Genomic DNA, 6,476 nt, shown 5'->3' on the forward strand with positions numbered 1-6,476 from the left:
TTTGAGTAAGGTTTGGGCATTCTTTCAAACTGTTGAGATCGTTCTTTTATACAAGAGTACGTGGTAGAAATTCATGAAAATTGGTTAAAACTGTAAGAATTCATGATAAACTACTTAAAAGTCACTGCTGGTTTAAGAAAAGTTAAAACCAAAAACGTAACTTATTTCCATTTAATTGTTTTTCGGTAATCTATAAGAAAGCCTTCTAAAAGTAATTTCGGATCGATTGCTTATGCCTTCGTCCATACACTAGAGGAGGATCGCGGTCTTTTTCCTCATTCCAGATAAAGCCACTTATGAGGAAAGACTGCTTAAGTTGCAATTGTGATCCTTCTCCCCTTTTTCAGGTATGATATGAATTATACACTGTTAATGGAGTGAAAACATGAACGTTAGACATTCCTGACAGTGAAAAAGCACTAATGGAGTTGATGTTGGTGACGTTTTACTAGTTTTACCGAGTGTATAAACCGAGAACATGTGCTAGCTTATTTAGCTTATTTTTATGTACGATCACAGTAGACACGTGAAATGTCCATGATGTCTCTGTAATGCAGCTACTTTCCGAATGGTATTCCTTTTAGTTTTTCGGTGTTAATGCCTGTTGGAAAACATGGGAGCCACAGTTCTACCCTTCTGAGGTGTCTCACATTGTAGTGGGACAGCTGCAGATAGGATTGATTGTTTACCACCACACTCAGTTAAATTGACCTTTTATCACACCCTTTGTGCTACATCCTCTCCCTTTGGTATGCAGTATCATCTACCCCCTACTTCAGTCCAACTTCCCCACACCTTGTTTCTTCCCCCCCCCCAATGTCTGATTACCTCGCCCCCCCCCTTCCCCATTCACACCCTTTGTGCTACATCCTCTCCCTTTGGTATGCAGTATCCTCTACCCCCTACTTCAGTCCAACTTCCCCACACCTTGTTTCTCCCCCCCAATGTCTGATTACCCTGCCCCCCCTTCCCCATGATGTGTTTAAAGATAACCATTTGGCCCTTTGTTTCCTTGAAGGAACAGGGTATAAGTATTCACTGTCTCCGTCATTTGTCGGTTCTGTGTTTATCTGTACTTGGGTAACAGACCCACTAGTTCCTTTGCTACATTAAACAACCTATTTTGAAACGAAGACGTGCCTGCATTTATTTTTCTACTTACAAAAGTACGGCGGAACAAATCGAACTCTTAAAAATTCCACATTATTGGCGAGCCAGCCCAAATCCGTCGTTCTTGTTGCGTTTTTCAAAAAAAAAAAAAAAAAAAAAAACTGGGGAGGCTGACATTCGCGTGTGACACTGGCCTACAGAAGAGACTTTCTTTTTTACGTTGACGCCGAATTCAAGAAAGGATTACAGTAAGAGGACTGTTTTGGAAGCCATTTGCCAACACTGAAGGAAAAACGGACTTGAAGGCACGGAACGGACCACGTACATTTGTGAGTATGAAATATTTATGTATGTAATATTGTAGAGGAATAGTTACGGAAATTGTGTAATGTTTTAAAATACAAGTGGTCAGAATTGATTGTACATGTGTACAGTGTTCTAGACAGGGGCTTGTATAAAGTTACACAGACCTTGGACAATTTCAAGTACCAAAAGTTTGTTTGTCCATTGTACAGGAGTTTAGTAATGGCAGTGAATGGTTGGAAATCGTGGGCCGCTATGTTGTTGACCAAACATTGTCAACAACGTACCACAGGAAGTAGATGTTGTTGAATATCTTCAAACTGCTTGTGAGCAGCGCAATGAAAAGAAGGAAAATGAGAAAACGAGACAGGCTAACTGTGTGATGGCTATGGCCCAAACAATTAAGTTTTTGACCGATAAAGTTGTAGAGGTTCCTAAATTGCGAGGTGAAGTTGAAAGTTTGAATAAAGCACTGGAGGTAAATTCAAGGAAGTTGGAAGCATCTGTTGCAGAACGTATATTACATGCCACAACACACTTAGAATTTAGAAAAGAAATTTGCCAGTTGAGGGAGAAATTGAATACTACAACTGCAGAATTGGTTAAAACGCAGGGACAGTTACGCGATGCTTAGGTGGCATATAAAGAGTTATGGAATGTGTCTGGGGAGAATAAGGATAATGCGATTGTACAGAAGTTCAGGTCGCTGAAAGAAAAAATGGCAAAGCAAAAACTTGCAAATACCATAATGAAACGGCGAGTGGCAGTGATTTTAAGGACATTAGAGGAGCAGAGTGAGTCAGTATACAGTTCTGATGATGACGAATGGGAAGTCAGACAGACAAACTGCCAAACAGCTCCTTTGTTAGATGTGGATGATGAAAGAAGTGATAATGAAATTTTAGATGAGGAGCCGGGGTTTCATAGGCCTACTGGGGGGACAGAATGTAATGCATCTATTACCAATTCACTTCTTTCTAATTGCCGAAGGTTGGTTTCTAGAAGTTCTACATCACAAAAAGCAACTAAATCAGTCGGGACAAAAAACACTAAAATCGCACCAATAATAACACGCAGAGTTCGTACAAGCGGAACACAAAATCCTGTCAATGGGGCTATCACATATGAATATGCAGATCAACAGGTGGATCGCAATCTTACACTTTCAGAGTTGATTACACTGCAACAACAACTTCCCACGTGGGACGGAGTTAGTGACCCGACCGCGGTTGTTGAAAAGGTGCACACGCTGCAGCGAATACACTCGCTAACTGACAAGGACTGTTGTAAATTATTGCAATCTGTGCTCCCTACATCGGTTACTATTCCGTTAGAATTCATACAGGGTCAGGGAAACCCTGTTGTTTTCCCCAATCATGATGCGAGGTTAAGGCTAATGAGCGAGGCTGTGGGTTATCGCGTTATAGCTGACATGAATAAAATTCTTGAGTTTGTACCTAAGAAAGGGCAGCATCCCACTGATTTTCTTAGAACATTTGTGATTGTGTACAATCGAAACATAGGTGGAGGGAACAGAGCACTACTAACAGGTGACGATCCAATGTTTTGGAGTTTGGTAATCAATAAATATAAAGATCGCGTCTCGCCTACTTGCCAACATTTATTGTTACAGTTGAATAGAGAACTGGGTGCACAGCCAGTCAGACAGCACATAGGCAGGGATATCCAAGACTGTTTAACTGTGTGGAATGAGTCGCAACTCAGTTCACTGAGCCCTAAACAGAGCTCTAGAAAAAGGGTTGCTGTGCTAGCATCTAATAAGGGCCAGGCCAAATTTCATTGTTTTAACTGTGGGAAGCCAGGCCACATTCAGAATGAGTGTAGAAGCCCCGTGTGTGTGCCAATTGCAAGCGTGTTGGCCATTCCAAGCGACAGTGCTGGTCAAAAGGAGGAGGATGGAAGGAAAAGGACCAAAACAGCTGCGTGCACAGCAGCCTCAGACAGAACAGCCCCAGATTGAAGGCACTCTTACATACACACACCTATTGTCTATAATTAAGGCACATGCTGAGCAGAGCAGCCAGAAAGGCTCTGAGAACCCCTTTCACAGTCCAACCCCACATACAGAGTGACTTTCCAAATCGGGGATGCTTAAAAAAAATGATATATATATATATATATATATAATAATAAAAATTTAAAAGGGGAGGCTGGAAAGCAAACTGAGAAGGTTCATAAGAAGTTATGAACAAACTTGGTGAAACAAATTTGAAATTGGTGATACAAAAGCGGGGTAGAGCAATACAGTATTTCCAATATCATTGGGACCAATGCAAATTATATAACAAAGCTGAACTTGATACAAATGTCAATGTTTAAATGATTAAAACTGCATAAGAATATACACTCACACTTGGTCTTTCTCTCCCCTACAGAATTAATCGTGATGAGGATGAGGCTCCTGGTATTCAGGAACAGGTTGGAGGTCAGCACTAAGTGGGATGTTTCTGTCATATTCATAAACGACACACAATGTGTCAAGGACAATACACGCAGTTGCAGTTGGATTCACCAAATGGACATCAGACAGGTGGAAAGACAATGAAGCATTGACAACAGAGATCACATGGAATGTGTCAAGCAAATCTTCATATAGAGCACATATGATTGAGAGTGGAAGACAGTTTCCAAGAATACAAGAATTCATTGTGACAGTAAAAGCACGTAATTGGACACATTATGATAAGGCAATAACTAGTTGAGATGAGGGACAGGATAACCAGGGGAGATGGGCCATGGAGCATGGATCTACATATTACCCTGGTCTAACAATAATGCATCTAAATTTATACGGTTAAAAATAAATAAATAAATAAATAATAATACATATATGTATGAAGTTACATTTGAGAATAGACAATGCCAACCTCTAAAGGAATGGGAAGACTCAAGCAGTTGGACTGAAGCAAATGTCCTCCACTGCACCCTATTCCTAGAGAAGGCATCATTTTTGGACCAGAAGGAAAAAGAAAAAAAAAGGGTTTATAATATGATGTAAATACGGTATTCATGCATGCTGTTTATGATTGAGCTAACATCATTGTCATGTTTGATCAGTATTGTTTAAGGTTTGAACTGGTAAGGGAATGGCTGAATCAAACATTCTTACAGATTACTACATTCATACATGTTATGCATGAAAGTCATGCAATAAATTGTATCTATTAACTCTAATGAACTGTCCCCAGAGAGGAATGTGCACCCTTTAGAGGAAGTGGAGAGGGTGGTGGACCAGTGTCACTGGTGTATTCTGAGTCACCCCACAGGACTTCCATATGGTAATATAAGGTGTTAATCACCCCCCTGGTTTCTGGTTTACACCAGCATACACTGTTCAGATGGGGAACATTTGTTTACCTACTACTGATGCCAGTGAGTCCAACAGCTTGGCCACGTGGGATGATGCCTACCTGGTTCCTTAGTCAAATGTGTTTGCAGGTATTCATGCTCAGGTGAAGAAAGCTCTAATGGAGAGTGATTCAACACTACTCAAAACAAAAATGGAGGTGAGCTTGGCCCAGGCAGAGGCCACAGTCCTGAAGCGACAAGGATGCTCTGATGAGAACACATTTTTGGAACCGGATATTCCTGGCTATTGTAGGTCTAATAGTAATTCGTATCCTCAATGGTCAAACACAGTGTTATTGCTGGCGCAAACAGAAAAAAAAAACAGTTGGAGAAAGTCATTGATAGAAATGAAACTGTGGGATGGCTCAGAAATAACCCCTGAATAATTTGTGTGCTTTTGTTTTAATTTTTATGTTTTATTTTTGCTTCATATTCTTTTCTATACATATACCTTCGATTATAGAAGACTTTCTTATAAAAAATTTAAAAAAAGTAGGGAATGTTGGAAAACATGGGAGCCACAGTTCTACCCTTCTGAGGTGTCTCACATAGTAGTGGGACAGCTGCAGATAGGATTGATTGTTTACCACCACACTCAGTTAAATTGACCTTTTATCACACCCTTTGTGCTACATCCTCTCCCTTTGGTATGCAGTATCATCTACCCCCTACTTCAGTCCAACTTCCCCACACCTTGTTTCTTCCCCCCCCCAATGTCTGATTACCTCGCCCCCCCCTTCCCCATTCACACCCTTTGTGCTACATCCTCTCCCTTTGGTATGCAGTATCCTCTACCCCCTACTTTAGTCCAACTTCCCCACACCTTGTTTCTTCCCCCCCCAAAGTCTGATTACCTCGCCCCCCCCCTTCCCCATTCACACCCTTTGTGCTACATCCTCTCCCTTTGGTATGCAGTATCCTCTACCCCCTACTTTAGTCCAACTTCCCCACACCTTGTTTCTTCCCCCCCCCAATGTCTGATTACCTCGCCCCCCCCCTTCCCCATGATGTGTTTAAAGATAACCATTTGGCCCTTTGTTTCCTTGAAGGAACAGGGCATAAGTATTCACTGTCTCCGTCATTTGTCGGTTCTGTGTTTATCTGTACTTGGGTAACAGACCCACTAGTTCCTTTGCTACATTAAACAACCTATTTTGAAACGAAGACGTGCCTGCATTTATTTTTCTACTTACAAAAGTACGGCGGAACAAATCGAACTCTTAAAAATTCCACAATGCCTATTTGCTGTAATGACGTGCGGGTTACATGTTCATTTTGTTGCCTTTGTTTGAAGTTTATTACTAAATGCCGCGTTTTACCGAGTGTATTTGTGGAGAACACATGGTAGCTATACATGCTAGCTTGCTAGGCCGCGGCAGCCATTTTAATATCCCAACAGGTTCACGTGGAATGTGCATGCTGTCTAGCTAGCTCGGTCCACGTAAATGGTATCTCATAAAAAACACGTTTTCAACGTACAAAAATGCCAAGTTACTCAAAAGTATTGATATCAAAATGACGCCAAGTTACCGTACTACAAACAATATAGGCTATCTTGCCTCACCGAAATTTAATAACATGTATTCCAAAGCAATGCTACCCAATATTTCCTCAATTCTTTCAAGTCACTTGGCCCTGTGTGTATACAAGCGTGCAGCACATGGACAGGCCAAACGTGTGTGTGGATGGCTTTC

General features: G+C 41.2%; 1 long non-coding RNA gene across 1 annotated transcript; it reads left to right on the forward strand.

The window, feature by feature from the left end:
* The first annotated feature begins 966 nt into the window (after window positions 1-966).
* Window positions 967-5,946, forward strand: LOC135258520 (uncharacterized). Its single transcript, XR_010331023.1, has 2 exons — window positions 967-1,439; window positions 3,810-5,946. It is a non-coding gene; the product is annotated as an uncharacterized LOC135258520 (long non-coding RNA).
* The last annotated feature ends 530 nt before the right edge of the window (window positions 5,947-6,476 follow it).

This window comes from Anguilla rostrata, chromosome 7 (genome assembly GCF_018555375.3).
Source record: "Anguilla rostrata isolate EN2019 chromosome 7, ASM1855537v3, whole genome shotgun sequence".
NCBI lineage: Eukaryota > Metazoa > Chordata > Actinopteri > Anguilliformes > Anguillidae > Anguilla > Anguilla rostrata.